General features: G+C 45.1%; 1 protein-coding gene across 1 annotated transcript in view; it reads left to right on the top strand.

Annotated features, from left to right (window-relative positions):
* MTHFD1L (methylenetetrahydrofolate dehydrogenase (NADP+ dependent) 1 like) overlaps positions 1 to 9,070 on the top strand; it is a 214,957-nt gene extending 205,887 nt beyond the window's left edge. The window contains exon 28 of the mRNA XM_064169396.1: positions 8,902 to 9,070. The gene's annotated coding sequence lies outside the window, so the exon portion shown is untranslated. The remainder of the gene's footprint in view (positions 1 to 8,901) is intronic.
* Positions 9,071 to 10,909: the final 1,839 nt, after the last annotated feature.

Genomic DNA, 10,909 nt, shown 5'->3' on the forward strand with positions numbered 1-10,909 from the left:
ATTGGATCAGAGCCTATGAAGGTTGTTTCTTTGAAAAATGAGTGGCATTATAAAATTAGAGCTCTTCCAGGCACTAAACTAATCCTTACTTTGAAGACTAACTGCAGCTGTAGCATCCCCACATTATCTCATGTCTTTACTGTCTCCAGAGATCTCATCCCCCTGAATTAGAGATGTTTTCAATATATAAACTAATGTTGTTGTCAATGACTAGAGACAAAAAAATATCATGAGCCAGACAATTTAAAGGATTAAGACTGCTTTTGCTTTTGCCTTTTACTCATGTTACATATTTGTAGCAGAGTATTATCATCTGCTGGAATTCTTCTTGGCTGCACAATTTTATCTCATGGAATGTTTCAAAGTATTTCCTCCCTTGATAGATACCATGGGACATTACAAGAAGACACTACACTGTAACTAAGGGTGCCCCACGAAAAGCAGGGTACTCAGCTGTTTATAGTCTTTCTCTGTTTTACTTGCATCTTGCATTGGGTTTCAATAACCAACAAGCGAATCAGTCATCTGCTCCATGTGCTCAAGTACAGAGCTGTGGGTTCTCCTGAGGAGCTGCTGGAGGGAGAACTGGTGCAAACTGAGTAAACATGTACTGAATTTGCCCTGCTTTCCATTTTGTATAACTCAGTGGCTGAAGAAGGGATTTGAAAATAAACATTCATAGCAACCTGTCCATTAGCTTCTTACCTAAGCAGCTTCACTCACTACATTCTAGTCATCAAACACAAGAGCAAGGACATGCCTAATAGTCAGGCTCTTGGAACATTTGCTTCCAAATAGAACATTTTGAAATTGAATGAAGCTTCATTCTTTCCAAAAACTCCTAAAACATACTAGTTTCTGATCAAGGGTAGACAAATGCCTCCCATACAGGAAACCTTGCAAAGGAAACATTGTAGAGCAATGTTTGGACCCAGAATACGATGACACCACTGCAAGTAAAACCAGCAAAGAGAACATCGTTTTCACTTCGCAATTTGACAAGACCTTGTGCACCACGTTAGTAACACAGTGTTCTCTCAGCTTGGATAAGAAAAGCATGTGTGATTCCCAAAGAAACATTTTGAGCATAGCTGTGCTTGTTAGCCTCCACATTTATGGATCTGTCAACTCTTCCGCTGTAAACATAGCACTGAGGATGAAACACTGCTGCAGAAGAGAGCATCAGCAGCATGCATCACAAGCAGGATTTCCTCTTTTTTTCTAAAACTGTCCTAGTCAATTCTTTTTCTTTTCTTTTCTTTTCTCTTTTTCTTTTCCTTTTCTTTTCTTTTCTTTTCTTTTCTTTTCTTTTCTTTTCTTTTCTTTTCTTTTCTTTTCTTTTCTTTTCTTTTCTTTTCTTTTCTTTTCTTTTCTTTTCTTTTCTTTTCTTTTCTTTTCTTTTCTTTTTTCTTCTCCTCTTCTCTTCTCTTCTCTTCTCTTCTCTTCTCTTCTCTTCTCTTCTCTTCTCTTCTCTTCTCTTCTCTTCTCTTCTCTTCTCTTCTCTTCTCTTCTCTTCTCTTCTCTCCTCTCCTCTCCTCTCCTCTCCTCTCCTCTCCTCTCCTCTCCTCTCCTCTCCTCTCCTCTCCTCTCCTTTCCTTTCCTTTTCTTCCTTTCTTCCTTTCTTCCTTTCCTCTTCCTTTCTTTTGATTGTGGCAGGGGGAAATAGCAATTTCAAATACTCAAAAACATCTCAATGACTTTGAATTGCTATGATCCAAGTTAATTTAAGGTATATTTAATAATGGGCTGCTTCATGACATGGACCAGCACCTTTTGTAAAGAGCATCTGGAACGAGGCCGAGGCTCACATTGGTCTTTAAGTATGTGCTTGAGAAAGGTGTTCATGAAGCGTAACTGGGTTTGGACAGGGTACTTTTTGGGAGACTGGAATTAAGTGTAACAGTATCTCTGGAACAGCCTAATTAAGCCCAGTTGCTGTTAGTCAACAGGTGAGAACCCCAAGTTAGAGTCCCCTTCCATGAGCATTTTCCTTGGCAGCAAAGCCAGTGAAACCACCCTGACCATCTCTCTCTCTGATGTTGTTCCACTCCCATGCTCCTGTCCACTACCCCATCAGTACTGTTAGAACAGGGGAGCTATGTCTTTTTCCCCTAATGCAGATGTTTTCAGGGCTACACTTTGCATCACAGCCCCGCCAGCAGCAAATCAAGATGTGGAGAGCAGGCAGAAGAGGTTGAGTAAGAGAGGATGTTATGCACCAGAGCGTTGTGTCAGAGAAACATAACTTTGAAGTATAGCCTGAGAATTATGAAGATCTTTCTTCTCTCTTTCTCTACAGCTTTTAGGCTCCAGGGTAGACCCCTGGCTTCCTGCAGAAACGAATAGGGTGTTGCACAGTCACCACAGGGCATGGAGGGATTATTCTAGGAAGCTGAAATGTTTCAGTCACTAGAGGTCTTCATGGACAGGGCAGATGAGCAGCAGTCAAGAATAACTCAGTTACAGTTGGTCCACCCTTGGGCCAGAGAGGCAAAATACATTCTTTTATATGATTTTCCTCCACTCCCATGGTTTAAGCAAGGCTATGGTTCAACCGGGGCTGTAAATCACATCCTCATTAACTAACACTGCTCAGAGTTACCTATCATGTGCAGCTGTTGGTCAGTGGTTTGCATCTCCTCCTCCATGCAGTCCTATCCTACAGCCCCAGAGCTATCAGAGAACTAAATTTCTCATGAATTACACTTTTAAAAAACACAGTTACTTTAAAAAGCTAGGGCACTGCTTCCCCTCATAAAATTTCCCAGAGCTAAAAACCAAAAAGACATAGCTGAGTGCAGCACAGCAGGCAGATGCTGCCAGCCCTCCCAAGGACAAGAGAAACACAGCCAATATGGAAAGCGACACCAATGCTGAACTTAATTCTGTGCTGGAGAACCAAAGCACAAAAGAGGGGAATCCTCTCCCCAGCACCATCCTACCAACACAGAATTTCTGCCTCTGCACCAACATCCACTCAAGGAAAAAATATTCTTAGAGCTGATGGATAGGAAGCCCACAGCAGCTATGTAAAGGTAATTCTGCAGCATTTCTGACCCTCAGAAAGGAAAAGACCTCCTGCCTGTGCCTTTTGAGGAATCTGTAGGGACATGTCTTTGGGCAGCCTTACATTGCCTCTTGGGCTGGTGCACACACCCCATTTACTTCAAAGGGATCAGGTAATCATGTGATAAACCTCTCGGGACAGAGAAGCAATCTGACTTTCTGTTTGATGCTGCAGTGAGGATGTCTAGACTGAAAAAAAAATTGCTAAGCAGCTAGCTTACACCCACACCACTCTTGTGTATGGTAGTCACATTATTACATGCTTTGGGGTCAATGGAGAATGGATTTGAAATCAATATGCAAAGTACTTTAATCAGATTTAGTGCTCACTGATATAGAGATTAAAGTGACAACATCATAACATTAGATCGAGAGTGGTTAAAATCTTAGAAGACATTATCACTACTTCTGTTGGCAGGTTTCTTTCCTGACACCACAAAAACACAGCGTGGGCTACCTTCTGAATATATTTCTTAGTTTTGGAAATCAGATTTAAAATATGCAGCAAGTGAGACAACAAATGGGAGCAACACTGTATTCCTCAAGAAATCTCTCAGCCACTACATAACAGAGCTTAGCAAAAAACAACCTATGAAATAAAAGCAATTTCATAAGTGTTTATCATCACAGTATCACTGTATCACAGTATTATTAGGATTGGAAGAGACCTCACAGATCATCAAGTCCAACCCTTTACCACAGAGCTCAAGGCTAGACCATGGCACCAAGTGCCACGTCCAATCCTGCCTTGAACAGCTCCAGGGATGGCGACTCCACCACCTCCCCGGGCAGCCCATTCCAGTGTCCAATGACTCTCTCAGTGAAGAACTTTCTCCTCACCTCCAGCCTAAATCTCCCCTGGCACAGCCTGAGGCTGTGTCCTCTTGTTCTGGTGCTGGCCACCTGAGAGAAGAGAGCAACCTCCTCCTGGCCACAACCACCCCTCAGGTAGTTGTAGACAGCAATAAGGTCACCCCTGAGCCTCCTCTTCTCCAGGCTAACCAATCCCAGCTCCCTCAGCCTCTCCTCGTAGGGCTGTGCTCAAGGCCTCTCCCCAGCCTTGTTGCCCTTCTCTGGACATGCTCAAGCATCTCAATGTCCCTCCTAAACTGGGGGGCCCAGAACTGAACACAGGACTCAAGGTGTGGTCTAACCAGTGCAGAGTCCAGGGGCAGAATGACCTCCCTGCTCCTGCTGACCACACCATTCCTGATGCAGGCCAGGATGCCACTGGCTCTCTTGGCCACCTGGGCACACTGCTGGCTCATGTTCAGGCGGGTATCAATCAGCACCCCCAGATCCCTTTCTGTTTGGCTGCTCTCCAGCCACTCCGACCCCAGCTTGTATATCTTTCCCCCTATAACAATCCAATATTGAACAGTATCAGTGTCACATAACTGAGTCAAAGACACTTCAGTCTGATCCAGAGGGACAGCACTTCTGTCTTGTCACTTTTGACTGTCAATTCACAAGCTGACAGAGAGGTTGGCCCTAAGCTATGATTTTCATCAGGTCAGTTGCTGCCTATGTACAGGTCTGTGGGTGGGCACACCGTTGCACACCGTTGCACAGACTCTCACATTTGCAGGGCTCAGCCCATGCAGCCCAGTACAGGGTCCCAGCTTGACATCTGAAAATGCACAGGAAGAAAACTCCCATGCAAAGCATAACTTGTCATCTCCAACTTGATGGTGTGCCTAGCACCTCAGACCTGGGAAAAATGTTAAATGCTTCTAAAAAGCAGCCTTTCTCCAACACTGAACAACCCACTGCAATATAGGCTGCATAGCTTTAGCACTGAGAAAAGACCACTGATGACTAAAGAACATGTAAAGCTTCAGGCCTCCAACTTGGAAGACAACTCAGGCCTGTGCTGGTTCCACAGGAGGGGAACCTTCCTGGGCTCCCGGAGCTGTGAGCACCTTGGCAGCCAGGCAGCACGGGCAGCTCAGCCTGACTGGAGAATGAGCAGTGGGAGACCTTCTGGCCCTTCCACGGGCTTGCATTCTGCATGTGTGCCTGTTTGTAAAGAGCTGCTGCTGAGAAACACCTGCCAGGCACAGCCCACATCTCCAGTGTAAGATATGAATGCCCTGGGAATGCTCCTGTCTCACAACTGGCTTTTCTGAGAGCAGATTTAGGTCAGTACTGAGTGCTTTTGAGAGCAAACTGGTAAATTCCACTTGTGTTTTGTCACAATGCAGTGGCCGCGTTAACCGCTTGTACCCTCAATGGTTTGCAGCTTGTGAGATACAGAGCCCAAATAAAGGTCTGCCTTATCTTACTTAAGGACAGATCTGAAATTCAGGACAGTTACACACAACAACTGGTTTTAAGCTTTGCCAGAATGCTCATACTGTGCTGCCACCATCCTAAGATGAGTCTTAAAACCTGCACTGCCAAATGCAGAGGGGATTTAAATCTTCTCATTTAAGTATAAATAAGCTACAGGGTAGCATCCATGCTGCTAAGCTTTCCTCAGAAACATGCTGCCATGCACGGAGCATGCAGCACTTCTCTGAAGAAGAGTTATTGCTCTGAGACACCTCTGGTCCCCAAGTCACCCCCTTCTTTGCAGCCAGAGATGGAAATTATTTATGAACCATTAAACCACCAGGGCCCTCCTCCACCTCCCAGACTGGCCTTTTACCAGCCAGCACCTGCGCCCCAGTAGGGCCAGAGAAACATAGCTGATGCTCCTGTCCACAGCTTGGCAGACATGCATCTGCCTTTGAGTCTGAATCTATGTGTTTTGAGAGACCTTGGCTCCTTCTAGGATAAACACTGTGCACTCTGACTGCTCCTGATGGTTCCTGGAAGGGCATCTTGAAGTTGTTAATTGCATTTTTAGAAAACCTATCATCTTTAACCGAATGAGTATCTTCATCTTATCTAATCTTGTAGCCAGACTCAGGCCAGACAAAGAGGGACTTATTTTTGTCAGCATTATCTCCATCCCCTCCCCAGCACTGCACATGGGCACACACAGAGAGGGGAGTCAGTCCAACAATCTGGTGCAGGTCTATGGGCACGCAGGTGAGGCAACAACTCCTGATTTTATCCAGAAAGTGTCCATGGGTACAACAACATCAACATAGGTTAAAATTTGGGTGATTGTTTTGCATTCATTTTTCAAACCAAACACTATAATTAAAAAAACAAATGCCTCCTTTCCCCTTATTGCTACCTCTGGGCTCCCACTGATTTATTTTTTATCCCTCCTCCCTGCTCTTTGCTTCCTCTCTCTTTGGAGTCCTTGACCATCGTTTCCATGCCCCTGCTCTCTGCCACTCCTGACTCCTTCCTCTGCTTCTTTTTAGCTTCCCCCTCTTAATTTCATCTTCCTTCTCATTTGTTGGATGTATAAAGATTGATTTCCAGCTGAGTGAGGATTCCCACCCAGGTAATGTAAACCAGGTACATTGCTTTTAAATTATCCTGAGTAATTGCTCTCACTGCTGTGAACTGCCACTCTAGCAGAGAAAAAAAGGGTGCAAGTTCAGTCTGTGACATGTGATGGGGACATGCAGGAAGTGATCAAATGGAAAATTCTGGCTTACATTGAAGTGGCCTGGTACAGTCTTCTGTGCTGACAAGTACTGTCTCTCCTTTTCTGTGCATCTTCCCCAAAGATATATCTCAGCAAATCCTCTCCTTTTGCCAATCTGCTCTGGAATACTCTCAATAAAATTGTCTCTCTGTTGCTTTCACATTGTTTTCCCTCAGCACTGTGTTACTTAGATCTGCACTAGAATAAAACCTCTCACTGTTCTGCATTCTGTCATCCAATTACTAACCCTGGTCAAGCTAGACATTTTTGTAAATGTGGCTGGCTAATTTAGTTGGGGCAATTAACGAGGCAGGAATTATAAAACATGCAGTTCATTTTATTGCTGGAAAGCCCCACCCACAACTATATACAAATTACTCAAATCTGGGTTCTAATTCACTTGGGAAAATCTTCACAAGGATGCTTATGGGCAATTCATTCACTTAGGAGAGTCAACACTTGGAAAAGTTTAGCCACAAAATGGCTTTCCCCCACTTACAGATAGGTGGCCTGGAGCCCTAGGGAAAGTCTGTTCTACTCACTGCAGTGGAGTAGAAATTTCAAGCTGCTCCCTGGCTCCTTTGTGCCAGTGTTGGAACTGCTCAGCTATTCAAAGGCTTCTAGATCTTTCCAGGGTGCTAGGAAAGAGGCAGATGATCTCTGACCTGATCCTGGTTCCTCTTGGCACAGAAGTTTGCAGAGGTGCAGGCAGCATCTCTTGCAGATGTGCAGAGAGCACACTGTTGGTGGCACTTCTTGCCACGTCATGAGGTGCTTAAATGCCTTTTCCTAGGAAACTTGAGGCACTTAAGTTTCCAGGTAGTTCAAGCCCAAAACATCAGGGCTAAGGTGGTCTGAAGCACAAGGCAAAGCAGAACACACTGTCCAAGAGCAGTGAGGCAGGGGCAGCCAGGCAGAAGCAGCACAGCTGTTTGTAACTTAGCTCAGTTTCTATTGTTTGCCCGAGTGCAAAGGCTCCTTTGGCCACAGAGATTCACCAAAGTGGCATTTGCCAAACTGACCATACCAGGTGAACCCAGGGCTTGCTCACCCTTATTTGGGCAAAACACTAACAGTACCTAACCACCTGTGGGTACCTGTTTATCACTTTGGGAGGGGATATAATAGCCCAAGCCTTTGTTTTCCTCCCACCCTTGCTTGCCCCATCAGCAGAAGCATGGGGCAAGCCACCGCATCTAATAGGCCTATTAGCCTTGCATGACACTTGGACTATGGATATTGTGCTTTGTCCAGGCTTCTTTATGACCTCTGTTGTGCCACTATGTGCCTCAATGTCATCAAATCAGGTTTTTCAGACTTTCATTTCTTACATTTTATTTGTGAAAACTGGCATTTTAAAAGACAAGAGAGAAATACATTAGTAGTAGTAGTGTTATCCTTTGCCTGCCTCTCTGTTTTTCCTGCTGCCTAGCTTCCATGCAGCTGTTGAACATTAAGAGAAATGTATCTCCCACTGAGTAAGTTTCCTACAAATGTGAAATGAGCTCCAGGCAAAAGGAAATGTGAGTCCTGAGGTCACTCCCGAAATCAAGCCCTCACTTGGCTGTCCATAATTCTGCTGTTGTGTTTTAAGGCTGATTTAGGGGAAAAGGGGAGAAAAATGCTGGTGATCATAAGATCATATTATCTTTCAAATATTGCTGTGTTTTTCTACTACTTTCAATGGCGCTTTTTGAGTCTCCTGATCAAATTCAATTCAAACAGAGAGGGGGGGATGCAGGATTATGGAGAGAAGATGACCTGCTGGTGCAGACTGGATTTGATACTGGGAGGCCCTCATGCAGTCCACGTTGCTGGTTAGAGAAGACTGAAGTTTTCTTTCCACTTAAAAATGAGGGACCTACACTCCCCTGTTCACTGGGGAGTAGTATTTCTGTCAGACATGAAGGTGGTTTTAATCTGCTCTGACCTTGGCAAGAAATTTAAGTGCAAATGTAGTAACATCGAAGCTGACAGGTCAACCTGAAGAATTTGAAGTGGGAGAGGTTTCCTTGACTTCTTTCATTTTGTCTTTCTCTCCCTCTTGAACTTGTAATCTTATCAAGGATCACTTTGACTGCAGTGGCAGCCTGGCCACTCACAGAAGTGACACCAGCAGTGTCATTGTTCTTGCTGTTACAACGGAGGTGAACTTGCCAGACTGACCAACTATGTGTTGCTATTCTTATAAAGTCTTAAAGGTGGAGAAATAGAAGTATTTTACCTTTTTGTGTGTTAAAACTGTAGAAGGTGATCTAAATTTGACATCTGTATATGTTTTACAGAAAAAGTCCTGTCCACTCCAGATGCTCTGTAGTTTCTGTTTTCCAAGACTAATTCACAGACCCACCGCTGAAGGCTGACACCTGTCCGGTGTGTTAGCACCCCCTTCTACAATGACTGAGACAAAACCTGGACCATAGAAATGATCTATGCATGCTCCACGTCTCACTCTCTTCCCATATCAGTCATCTCTTTCATGTGCCTTGACAATAAAGGAGCTGAAAACGCCTTGAGCTTAAGTCCCAGTTCAAGAATTGCACAGACGTCTGAAAGACGATGGTTATCTTTTTGACTTTCGTCTTCTTGGTTATTTTTCTGGAAGGGAGCTTAGTTTTTATCATGCTGGCAGAAGGTTAGAAGCTTCTGATTAAAAGTTTGGGTGCTGTTTTGTATTTTGTTAGTCAAGCAACCAGCCTAAAACACCTATTGATGGCTCACGACAAACTGATAAATGACTAAGGCATATTTGCTGTTTGTATCACTGCAGAAAGACAGCTGAAGTCATGGACAGACCCCGTATGCTTGGCATTATATCAGGCAGAACAAAAGCACCTTCCTTGCATCAGACTATTTACAATCTCATTACAAAGCAGCAGAAACAGTACATCTCATGGCTTCCCCCAATTCAGTGGCCACATACTCCAGCCCGGGAAAAGAAGGAGGCCTCGCCCACCCAGGGACCACCCGACGGCTCTACATCCCTAACGTGGGGGCTCACTAGTGAAACCTGGCTGCTGATGGGGACACAGGACCTCTTTGTGCCTGAAGGCCCCCTGCCGGCCTGGAGCTGATGGAAACCATGCAGGCAGGGGGTAAGGGCAAAGCGGTGATGCTCAGGGCTGAAACCCAGTGTTTGTGCAACAGATACAGATGGGCTGGTGAAGGAGTGGAGGAAAACAACTAAATAACACTGCTGAGTAACCAGTAATCACAGGTCAGCCACATCACTACTTAGCTGCTGTCCCATTTTCTGTAGATGATATGTCAAAGGCGAGATTTAATGAAGCTTTTAAAGGACATTGCCTCTAGGCATCAGGAGCAGTATAAGGCAAAGCAGAGAGGCTCCTGTCTGAAAATCTCAACAGCAAATGGTGGGTAGCTGTGACCATCATCAGTACTGAAAGACAGGTTATAAACATGGTGGGGTTAGATAAGGAAGCCAAAGACAAATAAATTATGCTTGTTGGAGAGCCAGAGGAATGTTGCAAAGAGACAGGTCAAGGTAACAGTCTAGGGAATTAGCCTTGCAGTATCATCCTGGGTGGGCACTAGCAGAGCAGGACAATGCTTGCCAGGCCCAGAGGAAGAACATGACAGCACTAAGCCACAGTCCTTGTGGCTTCTGTATTTTCTTTAAAATCTGTTTTCCTGTTCCAATTGTTGGTGTTGTGATCCAGGAAATATTTCACCATTTCCTACTCACAGCTATAGGGTTTCTCAGATTGACCCTGCTCGGGGGTGCATCATGCGAGGAGGGATTACATGGCCCACACAGCTTTCACACAACAAACGCCTCCTGGCTTGGCTCCCAGCCACAGAACATTGCAAGAAAGTGCCAGGATGGCTGGTATGCTAGGGCAAAGGAGGCCTGCACTGAGCAGCTTCACATCCTGCTTCCCATTTGTGAGACAGGGCTCCTGAGAGGGGACTTGGCTGTCCAGCTGGTGGGCAGAGCCTGTTGGGGCTGCAACAGTGGTCTTATCCCAGGGAGATACAGCCTGATTATGGCACAAAGCCTTTGAGAGGGCAGCTGGGAAAACACAGGCAAGAAAACAATGGGCATCTTGGGGTGGTACCCAAGCTTGTGGAAGGTGGAGGCACTTCAGCAGCAGAAACTGGTGCTCCATCACCCTCACAGTAGAGAAGTTGTTTTCTGATGCACCTCTTCCTGTGTTCCAGATTGTACTTGTATCTTGTCCTACCACAGGGTACTACTGAAGAGATTGGTCCCTTCTTCTCGACACTCATCCTTCAGGTATTTGTTAGCATTAGTAAGATCCGCTCTCAGTC

This window comes from Pogoniulus pusillus, chromosome 31, assembly GCF_015220805.1.
Source record: "Pogoniulus pusillus isolate bPogPus1 chromosome 31, bPogPus1.pri, whole genome shotgun sequence".
Taxonomy (NCBI): Eukaryota; Metazoa; Chordata; class Aves; order Piciformes; family Lybiidae; genus Pogoniulus; species Pogoniulus pusillus.